The sequence below is a fragment of the Notechis scutatus genome, chromosome 1 (assembly GCF_049901735.1).
Source record: "Notechis scutatus isolate UNSWTSFEM ecotype Mainland chromosome 1, rNotScu1.2, whole genome shotgun sequence".
Lineage (NCBI taxonomy): Eukaryota > Metazoa > Chordata > Lepidosauria > Squamata > Elapidae > Notechis > Notechis scutatus.
Genome location: NC_142009.1, coordinates 47,327,753 through 47,350,989, shown reverse-complemented (window position 1 = coordinate 47,350,989; position 23,237 = coordinate 47,327,753). Strand labels below are relative to the sequence as shown.

The window sequence follows — 23,237 nt, the reverse complement described above, 5'->3', positions numbered from 1 at the left end:
GCTAGTGTTAGAAGTAAAGATTAGCTCATTTATTAAATTTATATGCCACTCATCTCACTGTGAAAGAGATTCTGACCTGAGATGAACAACTGTGACTCCAGCTGTGACAGCAATGTTTGTTTTTTGCATTTTGCATTCAAATCTCCAGAGCCAGTTTGATGATGACTATTGATTTACTTCTATATTAGTTTTTCTCTCAAAGAAGTTAAAAGTAGTTCATTAAAGGGCAACAAAGTTTAAAAAATAATTCATTTTTAAACAAAGCAATAAATAAAGCAACCTAAAAGATGGTCTGGCCCCAGAATTGTTTTTATTGCACAAATGCCTAGGTGGTCAGGATAAAGCATTATATCAAATTAAGTACCTATTTGAAGACTATAGTGAAGTCTTAATGTCTCTAAGAAGAACCAAAATGCCTTAAAACTCTAATTTACCAGTTAGAGTCATTTGACTAGGAACCTTGTAATCTACTCATGTGAACTTGCAAAAGATGAATTTGAAAGGAACAAGGTCTCTCTCTTTCCTTTTCGTAGTCTCTCTCTCTCTCTCTCTCTCTCTCTCTCTCTCTCTCACACACACACACACACACACACACACAAATAAATGGAAATTCCACACACCCTTGACAACAACAAAGTCTGGAAAATTTCAGAACCATGGCGAGAATATTTCGGGATGACTAAGTCATGGTTACAGTTGCTATGCAGCTTTGTGGCTGTCATAGAACTTTAATCATGAAAGATACCAGAGCACATTATAAACTGAGGACCCAGGTTTCACAGCTAAATCAAGCAGGAGAGAGAAGAAAGTTTAAGGTATCTCTGAGAATACTGTCATATGTGAAATATGTGGGCCTTCATTAAATTATTGTAGTGTAGAGGTTACACACCATTTCCACTTTACATCATTATCTTCCATTTTCTCATCTCTCTTTTGCCTCAAGATTTGGACAGAATATTTTGGCTGCATTATTCCCACAAAGGGATTGCTCCTTTGGAATGTTTTCTTCTAAAGGCATCCATCCATCCATCCATCCATCCATCCATCCATCCATCCATCCATCCATCCATCCATCCATCCATCCACAGCCATCTCTTCCAAGCCTATTGATACTTCTGGTCTGTTGCTCCTATGCTCTGGTATGTAGTTGTTGATACTTCAACTATACACATGGGATTCCAAGCCTGATAACTTGGAAAAAATGCAGGGGAGGGAATAGAAAGGTGCATTAAAAAGCCTATACATACAGGGTGAAATACATTTTTTGTAGTTTTCCATTGTAAGTTGATTTTTGTTTTAATTCTGAAATTGACTGAAATCTTACCACCCACCTCAACTTGGCTGAGCTAGAGACTCCCAAAGTCTTTCTTTGTTTTCCCTTTTGTTTCCCTTTTTACATTTTGCCAGAGCCAGGGTGTGGTGAGGATTTCCCCTTCAAACTTCTCCTGATTCCCCAGAAGGTGGTATGGAAAGGGGAAAAAAACAACAGCTTATAGTGAAGGTGTTGGGGGTGGCAGAGAGGAGACCCGATGGGGAAGTCCCCCATAGAACTAGAGGACCTGGTTCAAGCCTAAAGGTGCCTGTTCCCCTTATTATATAGTTTTAAAGCTATGTTAGTTAAAGAGATCTGGCTAAACCATGGTGTGAGACTGCCTCTTGATTCAAGTTATTATCAGCTTTTCAGAAACTCCTGAAAAATAGCTGATGTTCTACATCTACAGCATTTTCCCAAAATTTCAGTTTGGCTGTTGCTTTCTGCCTGCTTGTCTATTTTTTTCTTGTAGCTTGAAGTCTCCATATAAGCCAGCTTCTAAATGCTTTAATGTCGCTTGATGCTATCATGCTGTATTATTATTACTTCACAAAGCGCTTAAGTGTGTTTAAACTTGGCTGACATACTAAAATACTCTGTCATCCAGGAATTCCCCTTATTATTTAAAACAATTGCTTTCATTTATTGCTAAATGGTCCCAAACAGGTTTCTCTAGAAAATACTTATCCCTCCATTACTTTTGCAATGTTCCCATACTTTATGTCAACACCTCTTCATTCTGTAATGTATTTGCAGAGAGACAGAAAGTAATCACCTTTTCTTCACTTTCGTGAATAATGAGCTATTCCATGGACATAACTTTTATCCAGGCTTGTTTTGTGAAGGAAGATACTACTTGAAACTTATTGCACTTTTGTTAGTGTTTGAGTTTTTGTTTCTTTGTATTTTTACAAATATATAGACTGTACATAGTGGGAAAGTATTGGGGAGGGCTATGGGATCACTCCCAATTTATTTGCTTCTGTACTTAAACTAAAATTTCAGTGGTTTCTATTTATGTGCATATACTTTCAAACCACAACCCATTGCTAGGAATCAGGGGAATAAATTAATTTTTTTCAGAATGACAATTTCTGAATTTTGGGCTATTAATGTTCACAGACTATGATAAGCTACAATGATAACCTTTGGAAAATATAGGCAGAAATCCTATCAGACATATATCATAAGACCCAGAAATACTTTCTAAGTTACGTTTGGACAATAAAGGAAGAAACTGTGCCTATTTTCTTATTGGTTCAAGTGTATGTTTTTCATACACTTCATTGATGTTGTTTCCATGGAGTTCCTAAGGTCACATGGATTTTCTTATATAGTTCCTTAAATAGTTCCCAATAGCAATATCTGCCTCCAATTTAACCAAAATCTTATTTTGCAAAAAGAGGCATTTAAATCATTCTCGGAATGCTTTAGGCACTGTTTGTATTGGGTAATGTTTTTTATTTTACTGTTGTGAAAGCAAGTGGCAGCATTTTTTTTTTTATGCACAACTCTCCATTGCTAGCATCCAGTAGAAGACATGATGTCACATATAACATGGAGACATTGCACAAACTAAGAAATTTTCCATTTACATAAAACTCATGAAAATTAATTTATGTCATTTTCTTGAGGACATCATGGTATGTCACTTGCTGCCTGACCTGCCCCCTGCCCCACTTCACTTTTTACAATTCCAACTACTCAGACTTCCTGTTCTGAAAAAAAGACCTATGGAGAAAGGAGTTCCTTTATGATGTATTGTCTTACAGTTTTATTAAAGTTTGGAAAACTGTAGAGTTTGAAAGCTGTTAAGGAAGGAAAAATAATACAAGGAAACATCCTGTTGGTAGGTAGACCAAAAAGCGACATTGCTATGAACGCTTGGCCTCCACAAACCAGTTATCCCTCCACAAACCAGTTATCACTTTTCTGACACCTCCTGCTTAAAACCGAAAAAATGCAATTGAATTAATGTTATGTTAATTTTGTTTATTTTAAAAATGATCCTCCAGTTTATTAGGAGCTTGTTGTGCTACACTGATTGGCCAAAAGGTTTGTAAAATTCATCTATACATTTAACAACTGAAAATATAGTATAGTTACAAGGTGCTTTTGTTTCAGTGATGTAGAATGATAGTTTATTTTTCCACAAGATCTACCAATATCTCTCTTTTCATTTCCTTAGTGATTTCTCTCCTTCCCTTTCCCCCTCTGGCTTACTCTTTTATTTTGGCTCTTTGTCTAGCTCACACCTGTGACAGGTAGCAGGAAACTAGACCAATACAGGTTTCACTCTTCTCACTGCCAGTGATCCATTCTAACTTTCAGGCAGCCTTCTCATTTCCTTGGGTTGCCCTCCTGACCCTTTCATAAATGTCACCGGCTGTCGGGAAAACCATCTCTCAATCATAGTAGTATTGTTGATCTGGATAGTTTTGACAGACAATCCAGATTTAGCTAGTCTCTCTCCAAATTGCCCAAAGGATTTGGCAGGCAAAGGGAGATTCCATGAACTAGCTCTCTTTCTGTCACTTCATGGCACAACCCTACAGTGCCTATTAATTGCTATGAACATGAATTTAGTGCTCAGAAGCTAAATGACTTTAAGCTGCCTCAGATATGCAAGATGTTGTGGCGTCATCTATCAACTGCCTTTCTGCTTCACATCTCTCTCTTTTTCTTAGCTTTCTGACTCCGCTTCCATGTAAGAAGTTCTTCTCGGTTAACTGTTTTCTTGCATTTCATCATGAGAACTTTTTAGAAGTTGCATGCAGGAGATATTAGTGTCATATAGTTTTTAAAACCCTTTCCATTTGGATTGATCCAAACTCAAGAGAAACATAAAAGTATTGAATTCTAGAGAGGAGGCTTCCTTATAACTTCCTATAAGGATTAGAGAGATTACTATGACTGTGAGAATGATTATACTATTCTCTACACTGTGTTATTCAATATATTATATTACTCCATTTCCAATTATCCTGTTACAATTATCTATACACTATGCTCTACTGGTACACACTTTCCTCCTCCCATTTTCCCCAGAACATCCACCCTGTGAGGTGGGTTGGACTGAGAGAGAATTACTGACCCAAAGTCACCCAGTTGGCTTTCGTGGCTAAGGCAGGATTTGAACTCATGATCTTCTGAGTTTTTGCCTGGGCCTTAACCACTAGATCAAATTGGCTAAGTTATTGCAATCTCATTGTTTTTACAGTACAATGATATGAAGCGTTAGCAATGAAGTGTTGCTGTATAGCTTGATGTTCAATATTAAATTGATATATTTAATATGGTTGTAGTGTCAAATACTATTGGTCAGACATGAATTGGTATCCTTCATTTGTTTCAGTCAAGTGAGTGGTTGATGAGAGGATGAGAGAATTTCCAACCCCATAGATATCCCTGCAGAACATCTATTCCCATTTTACTGCACAGGTCTCTTTACCAGTTTTACTGTATCTTTGCTCCCTTGAGAGGAGGAAGGAGTGGTCCATCCCTTTATGATTTTGGATGAGCACTGCACCTAAAACTACATTAGAGGCATATATTTGTAGGACAAAGAATGGGATATTTTAATATAGTTTTAATACAGACTAAAACTTGCAATCTCTTGGTTTATGGTCTGATGACTTTATCACTATACCAAACTGGCTCACAGCAAAGAAGGGAGTGTTAAAAAAATTGATCCACTCCCTGTTCCAGTATGCTAGTTATGCCACTGTCTTGAGCCTATCAACCTCAATGGGAACATTTCTATGCTATGGAGAGAAACAAATCTGCTAATTATCAGCTCGATTTATGTGTTCCATATAAGATGTTGACTGTGTGCCAATTTATTGGTTTAAAACCCCAAGCATGTTGTCATTAATTGGAGCAAAAACAAGCAAGATCTTGTCATGAAGCATCTTTCAGCACCAATATTTTTGTTGTTGCTGCTGCTTTGCTAGAATTGTTAACTATAATCCCCATTATAGAAAGTTAAATGGCAAAGTGCCCGAAAAAATGTCCACAGATTCTTAAAGGAGCTTATGTGTCAACACACTTTTTTTTTCTCTTTGGATTTAGCTTTTTCTCATAATTATCTCCTGTTCCCAACATGAGTAAACTCTTGGTTTATTTCTCATAAGATTTAGACAGATGGGAGATAATGGCTCCAGGAAACTCCCGAGTATCTTCACATCTCTAAACGCTGCATGCAACCCTCGCATTTCCTTTTGTGCTTCAGTCTCAACAGGCCATTTTGTCAAACAAATGAAGCACAAGCACACCGTGATTGAACTGCTAGTGAATCTGGGACAAGTGAGTTTACCTCCATCTGTATTTTCTAATCCAAATGCTTGGTGATGAACCTGTGAATGCAGACAATGTTCTCCTAAAGAACATTTGTAAGTTTAAATCATGCTGGAAATGATCATGAATACAACTTAGTTTTAAACACTTATATGGGAGTCAATTCCACTGATTGTGAAGCTTAATCTGATGCAGAGTCTGTCCCAACACTGAAAATGCTCAGAATATACAGCTCTTCTTTCACAAACCCATAGTTCCCCACATTTTAGTGAAAACTAGTGGTAAAATAAATATTAAAATAGCTTTTTTTATATTGAACTCAATGTAATAGATATTTGGGGGGAGGTTTAATGAAGCCTATCTTGATATGTGGTGGGATAGGCTAACATTAACCTTCTTCAAAGTTTATAAGCATGTATTTGCTAGTTTATTTTTTAGTAGATCTATGTCCTCATTTCCTCCAAGATTTCCAGTAGCATATGCAATACTTCCTTCTGCGATTTCCCCAACAAGATTAGACTGAGAATAAATGAGTAGGAGGAAAATATTGGTAGCTCAGGGTTGAAATGAAGAGTCCTTGGTATTCTCTGAGCATGGTTTTCTTGTAGACCAGGGGCATCAAACTCATGGCCCACATGCCGGATGTATCATGCTCTGGCCATGCCCAGTTTAGCAAAGAGGAAACAAGTTGTAATACATCACTTGACAATGCCGTGATGACACGAGTTTGACACCCCTGTTATGGACAGTTCATTACCCAAACTAGGCAACATCAGTGATGTCATAAATGGATTACCCAAGGTGATTCAATCACATTTGAAGGCTAATGGGGGACTTTAGTCTGAGTACCATCTTAACCACTATATCACAATGTCTCTGGAGACTGCCTGCTTGTGGAATTCATCTGATTTACGAACCTTGAGCTAGCCTATTTCCTATAGTGCTCTGATGTTCTAGACTGCTCAAATAACACCTTAGTATGTAGAGATCATGGAGAAATAGTTAAATCTCCCTTCTGAATTTTCACTCATTCCCATCTTGCTTAGCTAAGCTATGAGCAAACAATTTAGTAAGGAAGCAAACAATTGTGTGACGGAAAAATTGTCCCATAATAGCTCTCCTTTTTTTGCTAAAACATCAGCTGAGTAATGAGGGATGGAGGAGACTGCAGGGACAACTAAGTTTTAAATTTTACATTCCCCATAATTGTTTCTTTTCTGTTTCACTCACTCACTCACATTCATTCATTCATTCATTCATTCATTCATTCATTCATTCATTCATTCAAAATATTATATTCAGAGAATTCCATAATACAAGTAACGCACAAGTGGTATTAACACAGTGGGATTGAAGGGACAATAGGTTCTGGATGCTAGTAAATTCCAAATCCAAGAATGAAAAGAATAAATCATAGAACAAATAAATTTACAGTTCTTACCAGGGGCACAAATGACCAAGCTTAGTCTTCACCACCTGAGAAAAGGTAAATAAGGTTGACCTCCAAGGGATGGGCATTTCAAAGCTAGTGGGTTACAACTGAGAAGTCCCTTGCATCCACAAAACAGGTAGTTCTCCTTGGTTGTGTGATGCTGACAGGTACATATTAGCCAGCATCCCTTAAGTATCAGAGAAGAAGTAAATTAATGGTGTAGTTCTTTATTTTTTTAAACAAAATAAGAAACAAACTTCTTCAGATGAGTTAAACCTGCAGTTGTCTTGATGCATCTATTAACTAAGAATCCCTGTCCCCCAACATGCTTATCACACTTCTTCTGCAATAAGAAAGTTAGTCATTAAAACACACCACACTATACACATAGCCCCATCATTTCTTAGGAAGACAGAAATAAAATGTAGTCATTTGCAAAGGTATTATTATCTTTTAGCACTGATGGGAAAGGAAGAACTCCCTGGATTTAATCATGAATTCCTGATGGAATGTAACAACATGTTCTTGTTGGTGATGCCTTACCAGCTGTGCAACCATACAGAAACATTCCATTGAAGTTTGTAGGATTTCTTTGTACTAACCCTCTGTTGCTTGGTCTTTGATATATACTTCAGCTGTGGATATTATTAGCAGAGGAGAATTATTTGCTGTGAACAGTTTCACCTGCTGGTTTCTGCAGCTCATGCTGTTCCAACCAGGAAAGGTCAGAAAGATGAATCACAATTAACATTACTCATCTTGGAGTATTAACGGAGCATTCTAGAAGAATTGTGTAAATACATGTCAATCATCCTCAATTTTTTACAGATAGTAACCAATAACCATGAAAAAGATAATAACTCTGGGAAATTGGATTTTCATGTTTGCCCTACAGACATTTTAAAATAAAAGATTTTAAAAATCTCTATAAAGTCCAATCTCCATAAAGAGCATCTCTGTTTAAATAAGAGAAATAACAAATAAAAGCAGTACTATTTTAGGGTCTACACAGTTAACTGCTAACCAAGAATACTCCAAGAATTATCAAATCATGGCTACAAAAATCCAGAGTGTTGCATTGTGGGAAATAACGAATCGAGACCCAGTCGATCCTTTGTTCTCTTTATTTCCTCTAGAACTGAACAACTGCGGAACTGTGGCAGCCTTCTTTATAGCGGGCTGCTCGCGACTCGCGGCCAATGACGGCTCTTCAAATTTCCCGCCATCAGGACTGACCAATCCAAGGTGAGTATGCAAATATATAACACCCCTCCCCATGTGGTCCAGTCCAACCAATCAGGCCTTCCCTATGTTACGTAGTCACGCAAATAGGTGGGGCTCTTATGGGTTCGACTGGACCTGCGCAATTCAGTTGTGGTTTTGTCTCCGGACTGTTCGGATGGGTTTGCTGTTTCTCCCGTCCTCTTCTGCGGAACCTCCTGGAAGGTAGAGCCAGCCATGCCGCTCCCACCTGGCCTTTCTGGGCTGGTTGAGTCGGCTCGGCCGCTCCCGCCAGAAGTGGCTTCGTGATGGTTTTCCGAAGCCTGCTCCAGTCTTCCGAAGTTATCTTCTCCTTCTGTGGTTTCAGGTACGTGATTGCGATTTCTGATCGGGGCTAATCTGAGTTGGTCTATGTGTCTCCTCCAGCTCTTTCCGTCTTCTGTCTCTACTCTGTATGACCAGGGTCCTATTATTTGGGTTATTGTTGCCGGTATCCACAATGGTTCCCCCATGAGGTTTTTTGCATAGACTAGGTCCCCTGTTTTGAATGTGCGGCACTTACTGGAGGAGTCTGTTGGCTTTTCAGGGCTATATGTGGGATGTAGTCTGTCTAGGTTAGATCTTAGTTTTCTTCCCATTAATAGTTCTGCTGGGCTTTTATTTGTTGTGGTGTTTGGTGTAATGTGTTGTATACTTAGTAGCTTATATATCTTTTCCTGTATATCTCCATTTCCCAATTTGTGTACTGTTTCCTTAGTATAACGGACCATGCGTTCTGCCCATCCGTTCATAGCCGGCTGACCCGGCGCTGTTAGTGTGTGTCTTATCCCTTGTTCAGCTAGGAACCATTCAAATGTTAGTGCCGTGAATTGCGGTCCATTGTCAGATACAACTAAATCCGGCAATCCATGTGTTGTAAACAGTTTCCTTAGTTGTCTAATAACAGCTTCTGTCGTGGTTGAGTACATAACACTTACCTCTAGCCAATTTGAGTAAGCATCTACCACTATTAAGAATGTGTGTCCTTTAGTTGGTCCTGCAAAATCAATGTGTATCCTAGACCATGGCCCCCTAGGTGTTTTCCAGTCGAGTACAGGTGCAGAAGGGGGTGCAGGTCTAGATTCTTGGCATCGTTTGCATGTTGCTACCCATTCCCCAATATCCTTATCCATCCCTGGCCACCATACATAACTCCTAGCCAGGGACTTCATTCTGACGATACCTGGGTGACCCTCATGCAGTAATTCAAGTATTTGTTCCTTCAATCTGTCCAGTATGATCACCCTATTCCCCCATAGTACACATCCTTTTAAGATAGATAGTTCCGTTTGTCTATTCCGGAACGGTTTAACAGTCTCGTCACTTGCGGTCTCTGGCCACCCTTTACCTACCCAATTTAAAATCTGCGCCAGGTTTCTGTCTCTCGCGGTTTCCCTCGCAATGTCTGTTGCTGTTATGGGTAGGTTTGCCAATGTCTCGATTTGCAGGGTTGATGTGATTGGTGCAGGATTCTCTTCTAACTCAGGTAGGGGCGAACGGCTCAGGGCATCAACGTGTGTTATGTTCTTTCCTGGTTGGTAGATTAAGTTGTAGTTGTATGCAGCGAGCAATTCGGACCATCTCGTCATCCGTGGTGACAGTATGTTAGGTGTGGCTTTGTTCCCTGCGAGGATTCCTAAAAGAGGTTTATGATCTATGACAAGTGAAAAATTTCTGCCATAGATGTACTCGTGGAACCGTTTGACTCCTGTTATTGCGGCCAATGCTTCTCTATCTAATTGGCTGTAATTCCGCTCCGTCTTTGATAGAGTTTTTGAATAGAATGTGATCGGTGCTTCTTTTCCATCGGGTAATATGTGGCTGAGTATGGTCCCGATGCCAAATGGTGACGCATCGCAGGTTAATGTTAGTGGCAGGGTTTCGCTGTATTGTATGTAAGTAAGTCTTTGATTCCCTGGAATGCGGTTTCTTCTCGTCGCCCCCAGGTCCAGGTAGCTTTCTTATCAAGCAACCTGTGTAGTGGTTCCACTATCGTTGCTTTCTGTGGCAAAAATACATTGTAAAAAGTCCCCAAAAGGCTTATAAATCTGTTTTATTTTTGGGTCTGGGAGCTTCCTTTATTGCTCTGATTTTGTTTTCAGTGGGGTGGATCCCTTCTTTGTCTATGAGGTATCCCAGGAACTCAACCTTATCGGTGGCTAAATGGCACTTCTCTTTTTTAACTTTAAGTCCCGCCTCTTTAAATTTTTGTAAGACCTCCCTCAGGCGGTCTTTCAATTGTTCTTTGTCCCTGGCTGATACCAATACGTCGTCGAAGTATGGTACCACCCCCTTGATTCCTTGCAAAAGGCGTTCCATTAAGCTCTGGAATACCCCTGGGGCCATGCTAACTCCAAATTGCAGTCTGTTGCATTTGAATGCCCCCCTGTGAGTCACAATTGTTTGTGCTTCTGCTGTTTCTGGGTCAACTGGCAATTGTTGGTAGGCTTGCGCAAGGTCCAATTTTGCGAAGATTCTACCTCCTCCCAAAGAATGTAATAGGTGCTGTACCACCGGCACTGGGTATGCGCTTTATTGTAGCGCATGGTTGAGGGTGGCCTTGTAGTCTCCGCAGATACGTACGGACCCATCTGGTTTAATAGGAGTAACAATTGGGGTTTCCCACTTTGCGTGGTCTATTGGTTCTAATACCCCCTGTGTGATAAGTTTATCTAATTGTTCATCAATTTTCAGTTTTAACGCAAAATGAACTTGCCTCGCCTTTAACCTTATTGGGGCTACATTTGGATTCAAATTAAACGAGATAGGAGACCCTTGGTACTTGCCCAGTTCTCCGTTGAAGACACCCTGGAATTCTTTCATCAGGTTCTCTTCCCAGTCTGTCTCAGTGATGTTGTTTATTCCAGTTACTCCAATTCCTAATGGTGCAAACCATTCGAGTCCCAGTAGACTGGGGTGATCCCGGTCGACTATGGTTAGTGGAAGGACTTTCGTGTATTTTTTGAATTTAATTTTGAAATATCCGGTTCCTACTACAGGAATTCTGTTTCCCTGGTAGTCTTTTAGTGTGAGTTTTTGTATTTCTAGTTCTCTCTTTTTTATATCGGGTATTAGACTTTTGAGGGTATTCCACTATACCATTGATAAATACGAGCCGGAATCCACCTCCATCTTGCATGGCTGACCTTCTATGGTGACTTGCACATGGACCTTTTTCGCATTGATTGAGCTTGAGTGTCCTATGGTTATTGTTTGATGTGTTTCCTCTTTTCTATTGGCTTCCTTCCACCACTTGTTTATGCTTTCTTGACTCCAACGGCTCCCTGTTTGCCTTTCTCTCTCCCTGGGGGGTGGTATTCCATCTTTGTCTAGGGCTACAGTTATTTCTGTTTCGGCATGCCCTAGCTATGTGTCCCTGCCGTTCACAATACCTGCAATAGCATCAAAAAAACAGCATTCGGAACATGGATGGTCCCCTCCGCACCCGGCACAATGGAATTCTGACTTCCTTTCCCTTCGCTCCCGTCTACCTTTCTCCGACCGGAGTTGATTTACCTCTTCTTCTTCCTCATCGGTTTCTGATAGAGATTCGATGTCCTTGTGGTGTGTCGTGGTGGTGAGCTTTTGAGCTCCCTCTGGTTTCTTATTTTGAGTTTGGCTAGTGTCTTTCAGAGTTTTCTTTATCAATTTATTCATTTGTCGCATGGTGGCTGCTGATTTTTGTGTTGCTTCCGCTGCGGTGGCTTCTTCTTCTTCTTTTTTTTTTTTTTTTGATAAAAGTTTTATTGATTTTAACAACAAACAAAAAACACATAAAACATAAAACATAACATAAAAACATCATCGTTCTTCATAAATTTACAGACAGTATATCGGTTGGTTTACCACTCCTTTTTGTGCATCCATTTCATAGTCATCATAATAATTATGTTACATAATAACTCATATTATCAATCAACAATTATATAATTATTAAACAATCATTTGACTATAATTTTACCAATTCATACTTAAGCGAGATAACTATAATTTAGTTAATTTATTTTATAACAGATCATAAAATCATACCAAGTCTATCTTAATAAAACATTCTAAAGATGTTATCAAAACCAAAAAAAAAAATGTATATTCGTTATTTCCTAGGTTTCTAAATATTCTATTATTATATTGTATTATCTAACCATTGGTAAAAAAGATCCCAAACTTCATAAAATTGTTTATCTTCTTGTTCTCTAATTTCAAATGTCAATCTACTCATTTCAGCACATTCCAGTATTTTCTTAATAATTTCTTCCTCTAATGGTATTTTCTCACTCTTCCAATTTTTAGCAAATACAATCCTAGCCGCTGTTACTACATTTACAATCAAATATTTTAAGTTTTTATTATATGTATCAGGTAAGATTCCCAACAAAAAAATCTCTGGTTTCAAATCTATATGCTTCTTTGTCATTTTTTCCAACCATATGCGAATTCTAATCCAGTATTTCCTGGCCTCCTCACAAGTCCACCACATATGGTAATATGAGCCAGGAATCTGATGACATTTCCAGCATTTTTCAGATTTGTTCTTGAACATTCTTGCAATTCTTGTCGGGGGAAAGTGCCACCTATAAAACATCTTATACAAATTTTCTTTATATGCTGTTGACATTGTCATTTTGTAATTTTGAGACCACAATTTTTGCCATTTTTCTAAATCAATCCCATATCCAAAATTCTTCCCCCAAGCAATCATTGTTTCTTTAACTTGTTCTTCCTCTAATTTAATTTCCAACAAATAATTATATAATTTTTTGATCACTTTTTCATCAGTACCTGTCAAAATCCTATCTAAATCAGTCAATTTATCATAAAATCCTTCCATTTTAGAATCTTTAAGATACCTTGAATGTATTTGCGCATATGAAAACCAATTCATCTTTATGCCTTGTTCTTCTAAATTTTGCATCATTTTAAGTTCGCCCTTTTCATCTAGTAATTCCCCATATCTAACTGTTTGTTCCTTCTTATAGGTTATAGGATAAGAAAAAGCTTCAATAGTTGATAACCAAACTGGGATTTTCAAATAACATTGTTTCTTAATTTTCTCCCAATTCAACCATAACGATTCCCGTATGTAATGCCTTCTAAAGTAACCCTGTAATTTAGTTCCCTTATACCATAAAAAAGCATGCCAACCCAATAATAAATCATGTCCTTCTAATGCCAACAATCTAGTCTTTCTTAATGTTATCCATTCTTTAGCCCACATTAAGTTTGCAGTTTGATAATACAACTCCTAATTAGGAAGGCCAAATCCTCCTCTAATTCTAGCATCCTGTAAGAGTTTTAATTTTATTCTCGCTTTCTTACCTTGCCATATATACTTCAACACAATTTTATTTAATTCTTCAAAGTAATCCTTACCTAACCTAATTGGTATTGTTTGGAACAAATATAAAATTCTGGGTAAAATATTCATCTTAATTGTTGAAATTCTACCTATCAATGACAATTGTAGGTTTTCCCATTTTTTCACATCAGATGCTATCTGCTGTTTAAGTTTAATATAGTTATTCTCTTTCAGTGTAGTACATCTTGACGTCAAATATATCCCCAAATATTTAACTTTGTTCAGTAACTTGAATTTTCAATAGGTCTGCCAGCTCTTCTCTTTGTCTTAACAACATGTTCTTTGTCAGAATCTTTGTTTTGTCTTTATTTATTTTCAAGCCAGCCATCTCACCATACATCTCTATCTTTTCCAATAGTTTTAAAGCTGTCTCTAGAGGATCTTCCAAAATAAAAACCAAGTCGTCTGCAAAGGCTTGCAATTTAAATTCTTCCTTTTTAACTTTCATTCCTTTTATGTTTGTATCCTCTCTAATATTTCTATTTAACACTTCCAAGGTCAATATAAATAACAAAGGAGATAATGGGCATCCTTGTCTTGTACCTTTTTTAATATTAATAGAATCTGTAAATTCTCCATCTATCATTACTTTTGCCGTTTGCTTATAATATATGGCTTCTATTGCTTGGATAAATTTTCTAGCAAAGCCCATCTGTTCCAATAATAATAACATAAATCTCCAATTCACATTATTGAATGCCTTTTGGGCATCTAAGAATATCAAAGCCATTTGTTTTTCAGGGTGCGCCTCGTAATATTCCAATGTGTCCAGGATTACCCTCATATTGTCTTTAATTTGTCTCTTTGGTAAAAAACCATTCTGATCAGAGTGAATAAAGTTGTTTAAGTATTTTTTAAGCCTCTCTGCCAAGATTGAAGCAAAGATTTTATAATCTGCATTCAATAAGGAAATAGGTCTATAGTTCTTAATTTGTAATGGGTCAACCCCTTCTTTTGGGATAAATGTAATATAAGCTTCTGACCATGTTTTAGGTATTTTCTTGTTTATCATAACTTCATTCATGACTTCTAACAGTGAAGTGCTCAACGATTCTTGTAATGTTTTATAAAATTCTGCCGGGAGACCATCTGGTCCTGGTGCTTTTCCATTGTTCTGTCTGTTAAGTGCTTCGGTTAGTTCCATCATTGTTATAGCACTTTCTAACATTTTCCCAGTTTCATCAGGTATCTTAGGTAGGTTAGCATTTTGTAAATACTGTTTTATTTTTTCCTCATCAAGATCCTCCTGTTTATATAATTGTCCATAAAAGTCTCGAATGATTGCCTTTTTCTCTTTATTACCATAACAAATTTGACCTTGATCATCTATTAACTGTAATATTTTCCTTGATTCTTTCTCTTTTCTCAATTTATATGCTAACCATCTACCTGGCCTATTTGCATCTTCAAAATAGTTCTGTTTAGCACTTCTAATTTTTTGTGCCAGTTCTTCTTTCTCTACTTGATCCATTTTATGTTTGATTATATCCATTTTAAGTTTAATATCTTTTTCTGCATTTTCTGTAATTCTTTTTCCAGTTTTTTATGGTCATCTTCTAGAGCTTTAATCATTTGCCTCTTTCTAATGTCTCTTTGTATAGTCTATTATTAATCCTCTTGCATATGCCTTCATTGTATCCCAAACATTCTGTATTGAAGTATCTTCTTTTTTGTTTTCATTAAAGAAGAAGGCCAATTCTTTTTCCATCCATTGTGTAAAGTTTTTTTCCTTTAAAATAGTATTGTTTAATGTCCATCTAGATCTTCTTTTTTGTCCTTTCCATTTAATTGTCATTGGATTGTGGTCTGCCCATGTACTTGTTTCAATATTTATTTCTTGAATATTGGATAATAATTCTGTTGATGTCCAAATCATATCTATTCTGGACCATGATAAATGTCTATTGGAATAAAAAGTATATTGTTGAATTTTAGCATTTCTTTCTCTCCATATATCTTTTAAGTTTAATTCATCTGTCATTTTAAAAAAGGATTTAGGGAGAGTCTTCCTATTTTGTCGTGTTGTTTTTGCTGTATAGTCCAGTTTATTGTCTACAATTCCATTGAAATCTCCCATCATAAGTATATTAGCATAGTCCAGTTCAATTATTTTCATGTGTAATTTTTTATAGAATTCTTCTTGTTTATCATTCGGGGCATAAATTGCAACCAAGAGTGTTTTTGTATTATTATCCACTATTTCAACCATTAATACTCTTCCGTCTTCATCAGTATAAATCAGTTTTGCTGGAATGGTTTCTTTAATGTACAAAACCACTCCTCTTTTCTTACAGTGAGTCAGAGAAGTAAATATTTTCCCTAATTTTGATCGTGCCAGTAATTGTTCGTGTTGTTTTTTAATGTGTACTTCTTGTAGGCAAATTATATCAAATTTTAGCTTCTCTAATTTGTGAAAAGTTTTTCTTCTTTTGGCAGCTGAATTCAGTCCATTTATATTCATGGAAATCAGGTTTTTTTCCTCCATGGTTATGCTTTATATTTAGGTCTAACAGGTCTCGTGGATCTTACTTCACGTTGTTCTTTGGTCTCCACTTGTCCACCTATTGTGCCTTCTTCTTTTCCCATTCCCATTTGGTCCTCTTCAAATTCAGTTAAAATGTTCTCTTTTTCTATCTCCATTTCTCTTCTTTCGGAAAAATTCCTTGTAGAATATTTCTGCTTTCTCAATTGAATCAATTCTGTGTCTCTGTTCTTGCCATATAAACATTAATCCTTCTGGAATCAGCCATCTATAGTTCACCTCTTTTTTCAATAGTATTTTGGTCAAAAATCGATATTCTCTTCTAATCTCTCTCACTTTTCTGGGTACTTGTTTTAAGACCACAATCTCTTTGTCTTTGTATTTCAACACCTTCTCTCTTGCCACTTGTAATATTTGGGTTTTAATAGTTTTTTTGGTGAATCTGACATGAACCTCTCTTGGTAATTGGTTCCTCATCGCATATCTTGTGAAGACTCGATATATCTCATCTACTCCATCCATCATCTTTTCCTCTGTTATTTCCAAGGCTCCAGCCAAGATTTCAATCATTACTGCAGCCAAATTTTGTCCTTTTTCTTCCTCAATATTTTGGAATCTAAGGTAAAATTCTGACCTGTCCATCTCCCACTTCAACATCCCACTTTTTTCTTGTTCAACCGTTGTTAATCTGCTATCAATATTTCCAATTGTGTCATCTCTTTGCTTGTCTTTCTCTTCTATTTTTTGGATTCTCTCATCATGTTTCACCATCATTTGTTGAACATTTTCAAATTTTTCATCAATCTTCCCAATTCTTTGGTCAATACTCTCCATTCTTTGTTCCATACTCATTTTTAGTTCATGTATTCCTTGCATAACCGTCGTTAAATCCACTTGTGCTTTATCTTGCTTCGCCATTGTTGAAAGTCGTCCTCCAGATGATGGGGAGACAGGAGCAGAAGTTGATATGCCCAAAGGTAAAATTTTCTTACTCATTCCGTAGCTCAGAGTCTTCCGGCTCTTTTAATCCAATTAATAAGGTAACCAATTGTAATCCAATTAGGAAAAAGGAAAACACCAAAAAAAAAAAAACAGTAAAAAGTAAAAAGTAAAAAGCCCAAAATTAGAAAAGAGAAATTCTTCAGGTTCTTCAAGACCTTAATCCAGTTGTGAAATACTCAATTATAATTCAAAAGTAAAAATTAAAAATAAAGAGAAAAAAAGACAAAATAAAACCCAACAATATTGAAAAATAATAAGCAAAGAAAAAGAAAAAAAAAGGAGTTCTTCAGGTTCTTCCCACCTTAATCCAATTAAAAGACCTCAAAAAAAATGGAAAATAGCCATAAAAATAAGTCAAAAGTAGAGATAAAGAGGCAAATATCCCAATAAAAAAAATAAAAATGAAAAACAAATATTCTGAGGCTTCCCCTTTAAAAAATAAATAAAAATGAGGTAAAATAAAAAATAAGTATACCAATATTATAAAATACTGTGGGGTTGGAGGGGAGGGATAAAACAGTTAATAAAAAATAAAAGCACACACTGCCTTTTATTTATCCAAGTCTCTTATTTGGCTTCTCCACAAATTTCAAGGCCAAGCTTCAAATATTCAATTGATAATAGAAGTCCCAAAGAGCACCTGTATAAACATCCTCCAGTGCTCTTCCCTCTATCTTATCGCTTCCAGTAGCCTTGAGAAGAATTTTTTTTCCCCAGCTCTCAACTTCAAATAAAATATTTTCAAGCCTCTAGTTGGCAGTGTTGCAAAATTTCTTAGAACCACTCCCCCTTCTTTCCCCCTAAAAAAAGCCTAAAAAGAAAGAAAAAGTATATATATATATATTTATGTATATTTTTTTAAAAAAAGATACTAAAGGGGGCCTCTATTTTATATACCGTATAAGTCGACCCGAATATAAGCCGAGGCACCTAATTTTACACAAAAAAACTGGGAAAACTTATTGACTCGAGTATAAGCCGAGGGTGGGAAATGCAGCAGCTACTGGTAAATTTCAAAAATAAAAATAATTAATTTGGGAAACGATCTCACTATCATGAAAGGTTTAATTGATTCACTAACCCAAAAGAAGAAGATGATGATGACAGCGGGAGGCAGGAGTCACTCTCTTCCCCTCCCTCGGAGGCCCCTGAGTCAGGAGTCACTACCGCCGGCGCGCCCCAGTCCCGCCGCTGGGAAGGGAAAGGCAAAGCGCTTTTTGCCTTTGCTGTTGGGAGTCGCTGCTGCCGGAGCGCCCCAGTCCCGCCGCTCGGAAGGGAAAGGCAAAGCGCTTTTGCCTTTCCTTTCCCGGCTGGGCTGTTGGGAGTCGCTGCCGCCGGAGGCCGCGACTCCACACCATTTTTTTTTCAGAGGGAATCTGACTCGAGTATAAGCCGAGGGGGATTTTTTTCAGCACAAAAAATGGGCTGAAAAACTAGGCTTATACTCGAGTATATACAGTAATATAAACAGTCAAAAAGGAGAAAAGAGAGCAAGTAAATATAAAAGAAAAAACCAGTCTGATTAACTAGATCGCAATAGAAGTTCAATGAAGAGAAAAAAAAAGTAAAAATAAAAAGCCAAGCCTCACTTTGACATTCTTAAAGAAAAAAATCGCCTCTAAGTCAAATTTTGTCAAGAATTTTACAGATTTCTTCTCATTTTAGGGTGTCCTTAAGTCCCAAATAAAAAAAAAAGATCCTCACCAGCCGATACACTTCTCTTTCTATCTCGTCCTTCCAGAGCTGTCCCAACTTCAGCAGCTTAATGGCTGCCTCTCCGCCGATGGTAAAAGGGCTTCTTCTGGATCAACCAGGGACTTGTGATGTCCCTGGGATCTACAGAACGCGCCCCTTACTGTCACCGTCTCTACGGGACGGTTTAGGTCCGTTGGGACCGACCAGGGGCAAAGATATCAGCTGCGATCTCGGAGCCCCGAGATTGCAGCTGTATCGCAGCGACGAAGCTCTGCCTTCTCCCGCTGCGGTGGCTTCTTCTATGGCCTCTGTTACTGTTATTTTAGGTCTTGTCAGTAGTCGACTCTGTAGTGTAAGGTCTCTTAATCCGAGGACCACACGGTCCCTCATGGCCTCGTCCATGTTTAGGAATTCGCATGCTCCGCCAATGTCTCTTAGTACTGTGACAAAATTTCCTGTGCTCTCACCTTCCTTTTGGTCGTGCTTATAAAATTCGTGTCTTTTGATGAGGCATGAAATGGTTGGTGCATAATGGGCTCGCAGTAATTTGTCTAGGTCCGACCACGCCATTTTCTTCACATCGTGGGGTGATGCCAATGCCTTTGCCATCTTGAATACTGCAGGCCCGCAGTGGGTGAGGAAAATGGCTCTCTTCCTATTTTCGGATATTCCTTGGAGCTCGTTCCCTTCTAGGAACATAAGGAATCGGTCAATGTAAGATTCCCAGTCTTCCGTTGCTGGGCTGAATGGTGCGGGTGGCGAGTTGTTGCCAGCCATTTCGTCTCGCTCAGTCCTTGTTGCCATGTGCTCAACTGGTCTCCTTTGTCACAGTATTCCACCTTCGTCACCAGCGTTGCGTTGTGGGAAATAACGACTCGAGACCCAGTTGATCCTTTGTTCTCTTTATTTCCTCTAGAACTGAACAACTGCGGAACCGCGGCAGCCTTCTTTATAGCGGGCTGCTCGCGGCTCGCGGCCAATGACGGCTCTTCAAATTTCCCGCCATCAGGACTGACCAATCCAAGGTGAGTATGCAAATGTATAACACCGAGGACCACTAGATGGCAGCAAAGAATTCAAACTTTCTGTATCTCTTTGCTACCATTGCTAGTGATTATCTAGGTTTTGGAACAAGTATTTGCAGCAAACAATTGAAAAAAGTAAGGCTTTTTGGAACCCAGAGCAGGCAGCCCTATTGGAATGTTGCACAACATCTATGTGTTCCTTCATGGACATAGACAGTGTTTGGAAGAAAGAAGATCTCTTTTTCACAATATTAGTCAGAAGATTCCTTCACATTAGATATTTGCTGCCAAATTAATTGCATTTTATTCCTAGATTTCTTGAATACTTTATACGGAGATTTGAATTTCCACAACTGAAGACAGCATAGAAAGAATCTAAAATCTGGAAACAATTAGAAGCACTTCTATTGTTCAGAGTGGCAAATGTGCTCTTTTTAACAAAGTATTTTGGATAAAAAGCAGGAATGTGGAAACATTCATCTGCCCAGCTATCCTGACCAATATCCTGCAGACATGAATTATCAAATGTTTTGGGTGGAGGGAAGAAATAGATGCATTTTGCAGTCATATGGAATTGGCAATACACCTAGAAAATAATAGGAATACAGTAGAAACAAAGGCAGTTTAAGATGCACATCAGCGTAGGCATTAATAGAGTTTGGACATGTGTTCAGGATTCATCAATTCTGTGCTAAGATATAGTGCAGGCTTAGTTAATTTATCTGTTTATTTACAAACTGGGGCTGATCCAATAAGATTCTGAGTGGTTTTATTGCATCATTCATGTCATGTTAAAAAGGAGTAAGAAACTATGTGCATTTAAAAATCACATTAAACAAATTTAGGTGCTACAACAGACAAGTCAGTGTTGCTCTTTCTCCAAATACTTAGATATTTATTTTGAATCAGCATAAACATCCAAGATGTCAAAATTTCACATCCACATCCACCCCCATTCCTCTGCCTCCCTTACTATTGGCCAAGACTGCTAAAATGCTGGGAGATACCATTTAGCAGTATTGACGGATTTCAGGTTCTCCACCTTAGATAAATAGACTTCGTTGCACTTAGAGATGTTCAGATAAGCATCTGACTTGTGAATGTAAAGAAAATGTTTTTATTAGTGTGATTACAACTGTATATTTGATTGTATCATGGGAATTTGGGGTGGAAGAGGGTTTCAAAAAAGTCAAGATGGCTGCTGTCACTGTGCCATCAAAACTCTCTGTCCCTTTTCACATGCACTGTGCATGTGATGAAAATAAAGAGGGGTGTTAAATACAAGGGTGTTTAAAATGTTTAGATGGCAACCATCAGAAATAAGATCAAAGCCCTTCTCTTTATTTTCATCACATGCACAGTGCATGTGAAAAGGGACAGAGAGTTTTGATGGCACAGTGACAGCAGCCATCTTGACTTTTTTGAAACACTCTTCCACCCCAAATTCCACAGACTGTCCTATTGGATCTGATACTGAGTATGTATTAGGGCTAGCGAAGTTTGAATTTCCAAAAGACAGTCTGCATTTTTCAAGTGATCCAGCAGGTGTCAGTCTGCTATTAAGACAATGCAACTGTTTTGTTTTGTCCTCTGATATATTTGGCCTATAGCCAAGGCATGTCAGCTGTTTTAAAATGGAAGATAAAGTTTTGAAAATAAAGCTGGATATGGAATAGATAAAAATTTAGCACTGTTTTATAGTCCCACTTCAAGTTTCTAACAGCAGTTTCAAGACAAATCACTTTTAAAAAAGCCTTTAATGTTTTGTAAGAATTTATCTTCCGTAGGCACATATTTTGACATCTGCTAAATGTTGAGCAAGCATCTCACTGAAACAGAATGTCAGATACAGCTCAGGTATTTTACATTGCTCCTTAAGAAGATTAAAAAAAATTACAAAGATACCTACAGAACTGGATAATGATTGTGTTCAATGTAAGGAAGCTGAAGAGAAAACCATAATAATAAAATATTCAAATATTCACAAGTCTGAATGGAAGCATAATGAAAGGATTTCAAAAGCCACAGATTAATACCTTGGGGTGATGTAGTCAGCATTTGTGATTATCTCATCCCATTTGACCTGGCAGATCTGGTGCAGGACTACCATCTAATTATGGTCACTGAGCAGGGGTGGGTTTCTACCGGTTCTGTCCACCTCTGTAGAACCAGTTGCTCTGAAGAGCAGCAGACATAGAATTGGTTCTATGTCTGCTGCTGTTTTGGCCCACCCGCCCACCTGGGCTCTTACCTGTCCTTTATTTCCTGTTTTTTCAACTGCAGCTGCCTTGCATGACACAGCTGCAGTTAAAAAAGCAGGAAACAAGGGCTTTTCCAACCGCTGCGCACCCGCGCACAGAGCTGTCCGGGCAGTTCAGCAGGTTGTAAATTGCACTTGTGTGACTTGCGCGACTCGTGCATGTGCGCGTGACGCTAATAGACAGAACCGGTAGTTATACCAGTCGGATCCCATCCCTGTTACTGAGCCTTCATGGTTACTTTACACCAGGGGTCCCCAAACCTGGCAACTTTAAGACTTGTGGACTTCAACTCCCAGAATTCTCCAGCCAGCTCTGGGAGTTGAAGTCCACAAGTCTTAAAGGTGCCAAGTTTGGAGACCTCTGCTTTACACAACTTGTTGCTTTCTTTTTAAGAGTTTGGATATGGAAATATCAACCTCACAGATTAAATGTCATATTTGATTGGCCCATAAACATAAATATAATAAGCATTCCCTGTTAAAAAGCTCAAGAGAATTTAAATAATAGCTCTGTGCTATGAAAGTGTAAAGTAGAGAAAGTGTATGAGACACACCGCTCATCCAAATTGTGGAAAGGGATGGTAGTGGAAGAGACAAGAGGGTCTGTTTTTTGAATTCAAAGGAGAAATTGACTTCAAGGGGACAAAGGAAAGAAAGAGATGGGGAGGGGGGAAATACTACAGAGAACAGCAGAGGAGATGATGCCGAAACATGCAAGATGAATTTGCCTGCTTTATTTGATGGTGCTCGATGAGAGAGAATAAAAAGAATTGTAAAATCATAGGATTGGAAGGAATCTTGGAGATCTTCTAGTCCAACCCACTCCCCAAGGCAGGAGTCTTTTGCCATTCCATTTAAATGGTTGTCCAGTTGGGATCCAAGTCAAAGTTTTTATCTGAATGTTAAATCTTGCAAAGGATCTAGCTGTAATTTATGGAAATAGCTGCCACTGAGCATATTTCCTAATATTGCTTATCAAGTTAGGTAGGAGGAAGAAGGGAAACAGTATACTATCATTCTGTGGTTTGTCTTCCTGTCCATTACTTCCTCTTTCACCGCTTTGGATGTTAAGGAAGATACAAAGTTCTGGTTCTTGTTTTTCTGGTGGCCTCAACCA

General features: G+C 38.0%; 2 long non-coding RNA genes across 2 annotated transcripts in view; one reads left to right on the top strand and one right to left on the bottom strand.

Annotated features, from left to right (window-relative positions):
* The window catches only part of LOC148132784 (uncharacterized), a 190,138-nt gene that overhangs the window by 69,270 nt on the left and 97,631 nt on the right, over window positions 1-23,237 (top strand). Inside the window, exons 2-3 of the long non-coding RNA XR_015749213.1 lie at window positions 8,177-8,285; window positions 19,752-19,860. This is a non-coding gene — a long non-coding RNA (uncharacterized LOC148132784). The remainder of the gene's footprint in view (window positions 1-8,176; window positions 8,286-19,751; window positions 19,861-23,237) is intronic.
* Window positions 10,889-23,237, bottom strand: part of LOC148132785 (uncharacterized) — a 40,336-nt gene continuing 27,987 nt past the window's right edge. The window contains exon 2 of the long non-coding RNA XR_015749215.1: window positions 10,889-10,955. This is a non-coding gene — a long non-coding RNA (uncharacterized LOC148132785). The remainder of the gene's footprint in view (window positions 10,956-23,237) is intronic.